Raw genomic sequence first — 5966 nt, forward strand, 5'->3', positions numbered from 1 at the left:
AAAAAAAAAAAAAAAAAAAAAAAAAAAAAAAGAGGTGTATTGCTGTCTATTTCTCCTTTTAGGTCTCTTAGTATTTGCTTTATGTATTTAGGTGCTCCTATATTGGGTGCATAAATATTTACAAATAAATATATATACTTGTACAATATACTTATATTACGTGTAGATGACACATTCAAATTATTGTGTAATTTATTATTATAAAAGCTCTCCCCTCTAGTTGACCTTGAGGTTCTGTGCCAGCAGGAAGTGAAGGCTAAGGCAGAGAGCTCTAAGCTGCCTGTCTGAGGGTTAAAGGTATTATCCCACATGCACATGCAGCACCCCAGCCCCCCACAAAGATTCAGAGGTTTATTGCCTTCAGATGTTTAAGGAACTCTCTCTCCAAGGCAGTTCAACATATAAAATCCATCAGTGTGATATACCACATTAATAGAATAAAGGGAAAAAGTCCATGTGATCAACTCAATTGATTCAGAAAAAGCATTTGACAAAATTACACCCTTTTATGATTAAAACCCTTCAACAAACTAGGTACTGAAGGGAACTTCCTCAATGTGATAAAGTGCATCTACAAAACATCCATAACTGACATATTACTTAACAGTGAAAGACTGAAAGCTTTCCCCCTTAAGTTCAAGAACAAGACATTGTACTGGAAATTCTAGCCAGGACAACTGGGTAAGAAAATAAAATAAAAGGCATCCAGACTGGAAAGGAAAAAGTGAAACAGTCTCTATTTGCAGATGACAGACCTTATATACAGAAAACCCTGAAGATTCCACATACAAAAAATCTATTAGAGTTAATAAATGAGTTCAGGAAGTATGTAGTATACAAGACCATAGACAAAAATCAATTGTGTCATACAATAAAAATGAATAGCCCAAAATTGAAATTAAGAAAACCATTCCATTTAAAATAGAATAAAATACTTAGGAATAAATTTAATAAAAGAAGTGCAAGACTTATACATGAAAACTAAAAAACATTGTTGAAAGAAACTGAAGGAGATCTAAATAAATATAAAGGCATCTCATGTTTGTGTAGTGAAAGGCTTAATATTGTTAGGATGGGAACGCTACCCAAATTGATCTACAGTTCAGTGCAATCACTATCAAAATTTCTGCCACTGTGTTTGCAGAAATCGACAAGTTGATCCTAAAATTCAGACAGAAATACCAGGGACATAGAATAGCCAAAACAATTTCGAAAAAGAACAAACTTGGTGGATTCACACTTCCTGATTTCAAAATGTACTACAAAGCTACCGTAATCCACACAGGTGACACTGAAATAAGAACAGACATATAGAACAGTGAGTAGAATTGAGAGTCCAGAAATAAACCCATGCATTTATGGTCAATTGATTTTTTGAGAAAGGGTGCCAAGACTATTCAATGGAGAAAAGAATAGTCTCTTTTTAACAAATGATGCCAGGACAACTGATTAACCACATGCAAAAAGAATGAATTTGGACCCCTGCCTCACAACATATTTAAACATTATGTCAAAATGGATAAAATATCTACATTCAAGAGCTAAAACTATAACAATTTTAGAAGAAAACATGTACGTAAGTCTTTATGACCTTGGGTTAGGCAATAGTTTCTTAGAGATGACCCCCAAGAACAAGTAAGCAAAGAAAAAATTAGAGAAATTGAATTTCATCAACACCAGAAACTTTTGTGCATCAAAGGAAACTATAAAGAGAGTGAAAAGACAACCCATAGAATGGGAAAAGAGGTTCTAAATCATGTATCTGATAAGGGTCTAGTATCCAGAATATATAAGAAATTTCTTACGACTCAATAAGAAGATGACAAATAATTCAGGTTTAAAATGGGCAAATGATTTGAATAGACATTCCTCCAAAGGAGACATACAAATGGACAATAAACATATGAAAAGATGCTCAATATCATTAGGGAAATGCAAATCAAATCAAATCTACAATGATTTATCATTTCACACACTAAAAACAACAGCTACATCCCATTATAATAATGATTACTTAAAAGGGGAAATAATAGGTGTTGGCGAGGATATGGAGAAACTGAAACCCTCATGTACTGCTGGTGGGAATGTAAAACGGGCAACCATTGTGGAAAACAGCAGTTCCTGAAAAAGTCAGAAAATTACTACATAACCTGGCAATTCCATTCCTAGGGATATACCCAAGAGAACTGGAAACATATTTTGACACAAAAGCTTGTATGTTAATGTTAAGAGCAACATTGTTCATAATAGCCAAAAAGTGGAAACAACTCAACTGCCCATTAACAGATGAACAAATAAACAAATTGTGATCCCTCCATACAACAGAATGTTATGCAGCCATAAATGGAATGAAGTACTGATACACATTACAACATGGATGAACCTTAAAAACATGATGCTAAGTGACAGAAGCCAGACAAAAAAGGCCACTTATTGTATTACCCCATTTATATGAAATGTCCATAACAGGCAAATCCATAAAGAGAGAAAGGCAACTAGCAGTTGCCAGAGGCTGGGGGTAGGGGAGTTTGGGAAATGACCACTAACAAGTATAAAGTTTCCATTTGGGGGGATGAAAATGTTCTGGAATTGGATAGTGGTGGTAGTTGCACAACTCTGTGAATATACTAAAAACCACTGAATTGTACACTTTAAAATGGAAAGTTTTTGGGTGTGTAAATTTTATTTCAAAAAATAAAGAAAAAAGTACATGGAAACAGTTTAGGTATGTAGTATCCTCTGCAAATAGCACTGTTGATAATCCAGCATGGATTAAACACATTTAAAAGCAAGAATCAGGCTCACTTTTTACAATAAAAACTTTCAATATTTTTATATGTGATGTCCATCCAATGCTTATAGGTTTAAAGTGTAGACAATCACTATTTCTTTTATAACCTCTAGTTACAACCACGGAATGACAAAAACTACATGCTCACTATCAATAAATATGTACCATTTTTATAATTCTTTTCCCCCCATTTTGTTTGTTCTGATTACACCGACTGAAATGCAATCTTGTGTGTCTCTTGGATCTAATGATAAAACGTTTGGGCTTGTACTTGGCATGTCTTTGCCTTTACATTTTTATCATTTCTAGTAATTCATTTCCACTGTATTCTAAAAAGTAACAGTCTGCAATGGATTAAAAAATTGTAAAAAGGAACTGGTCCTTCACCACAGGTGGCTCGACTGGGTTAGTCAACCCCCACTCCGTGATGCCAAAAGGAGTCTCTGTAACGAAGCATCTAGGACAGAAGATTTACATCTTCCTAGGTAAATTCGTACAGTCTCTTTCACAAAAACCTCCTTTAGGGACTTCCACGGTGGCGCAGTAGTTAAGAATCTGCGTGCCAATGCAGGGGACACAGGTTTGAGCGCTGGTCTGGGAAGATACCACATGCCACAGGGCAACTAAGCCCACGTGCCACAACTACTGAGCCTGCGATCTAGAGCCCACGAGCCACAACTACTGAAGTCCATGCACCTAAGAGCCCGTGCTCTGCAACAAGAGAAGTCACCGCAATGAAAATCCCACACATAGCAACAAAGAGTAGACCCCGCTCACTGCAACTAGAGAAAGCCCATGCACAGCAACAGAGACCCAATGCAGCCAAAAATAAATAAATAAGAAAATAAATTAAAAAAAACAAAAAAACCCACCTCCTTTACCACTATTTTTAATAGTGGCAATGTTGGCCTTCCACATGCTTGGGAGGGGGTGGGGAGGGGGTGGAAGAGAGGTGACAGCACAGCAGCCACAAAGACACACAGCCCATCATCCCCTCTGCTCTTCTGCCTTCTCCTTCACTTACGCCCACTGTACCTCGCATTTCTGAGGCTTGAGATTCTCCAGGCCTCCACAGGGGAGACTCCACAGGGTCCCCAGTTATTATATTCTGGTCTCCAGCTTCCTTTGTTGCCCTGTCCATCTGCTTTCTGTCCTCTGGGCATGTGTTGAAATGTCTTGTCTACTGAAATCCCTCTCATTAACTTTGTCTGTTGTATGGGTTTATTCCCCTTTGTGTTGCTACACTGTCACTTCCCAGGGCTCTCAGGAGGGATGGGAGGTGAATACACCTGTTCAGTATGATCCTGAACTTGATCAACTTGAGGTCTGGATCCTCAAATCACACACAAATTCTAACAGCCAAGATAGAAAATGGTATGGTATAACATCTCTCAAGTTTTTGAACTAAGATTTTTTTTTCTTTTTTAATTTATTTATGTTATTTATTTTATTTTTGGCTGTGTTGGGTCTTCGTTGCTGCATGCAGGCTTTCTCTAGTTGCGTTGAGTGGGGACTACTCTTCGTTGCGGTGCACGGGCTTCTCATTGTGGTGGTTTCTCTTGTTGCAGAGCATGGGCTCTAGGTAGGCTTCAGTAGTTGTGGTGCATGGGCTCAGTAGTTGTGGCTCATGGGCTCTAGAGCGCAGGCTCAGTACTTGTGGCACTCAGGCTTAGTTGCTCCGTGGCATGTGGGATCTTCCCGGACCAGGGCTCGAACCCATGTCCCCTGCATTGGCAGGTGGATTCTTAACCACTGCACCACCAGGGGAGCCCTGAACTATTATCCAAATAATTTAAGAAGAAATTTACCAGTTTTACCTCAAATATATAAATATTTTAGATTAAAAATTTACCTTGATGTAAATTATTTGGATTAACTCATTTGAGGCTCACTTGGCTAATAATGACATCATCATTGTTCTCTTTCTCACCCGAAAGAGCCACAACTGATATTATAAAGTTGTCTCTCTCTATATTTCATTCACTCAACAAATGTGTGTGAGTGCCTAACCACAAATAATACTGAGCAGCTTTCATGTGCTTATTTTTTATCCATAGTATATTTTTTGGTTCAAGTTTTTTGTCCAATTTTTATTGGATTGTTTGTTTTCTTTCTATGGAGTTGTAAAGTTCTCTATAGAGTCATGGAGTTGTTTGAGCTGCAAGTCTGTATCAGATATATGATTTGCAAATATTTTTCTCAGCCTGAGACTTATCTTTGTATTTGCTTAATGATGTGTTTTGAAAAGCTTTTAGATTTTAACAAAATCCAATTTACCGATTTCTCTCTTTTGAATTTTGTCTTGGTGTCATATCTAAGATATGTTTGTGTAATTCAAGGCCACAATAATTTTCTCCTATATTTCTATGTTTTCTTTTTGAAATTTTATAGACTTAGTGCTTAGCATTTAGATCTATGGCCAATTTTGAGTTAATATTTATGTATGGTATGGGGTAAGGGAGTAAGTCCATAAATATATTTTGCAGGTGAATATCCAATTGTTCCAACATCATTTGTTGAAAAGACTATCCTTTCCCCATTGAAAGTAAACACTGATTGATCTGGTACCTGCTTGGTACCAGCTAACTGACAGAGTCCAACAGGCACACCAGTGACAACAGTACCACAAGCCAGTTGATCGGCCTTCATCTTACTTCACTCTTACATCAAACTTAGTAAGGTAAAGCAGATAATATAACCACTATTTTAAAAACAGATGAAACTAAGACTTTGGAAGGTTAAGTGGCATAGCCTCTTAACCCCAGTCATTTTGTTATTTCAATCAGTAATAGAGTCTAAAGACCAACAAATAAAACAATAGCTAACATGAAAGAAAAGAAATATGAGCTCATTAACTAATCAGGAGTTCTTATTTCCAAAGAGTAAATCTGATTACTTTGCTGCCTATTTAAAAACCTTCAATGGCTTCCTTATGCCTAAAGAAAAAAAAAAAAAAAATCCAAATTCCTTTGGGTAGCATAAGAGGTCCTTTGTGCAACATGAGATCTGGACTCTCATTACCTCTCCAGCCATACTTTTCAAAGCCCCTCTCGTGCTCCTTCTACCCAGTCTGAAATTCTGAAATTCTGCAAATGCTCTGGCTTTTTTGTGCCCATGCCTTGGCTCAAGTTAACTGCTTTCTCTGAAAGGTCCATCTTCCAAAACTCTCTTTCCC

This window comes from Lipotes vexillifer, unplaced genomic scaffold, assembly GCF_000442215.2.
Source record: "Lipotes vexillifer unplaced genomic scaffold, Lipotes_vexillifer_v1.1 scaffold543, whole genome shotgun sequence".
NCBI lineage: Eukaryota > Metazoa > Chordata > Mammalia > Artiodactyla > Lipotidae > Lipotes > Lipotes vexillifer.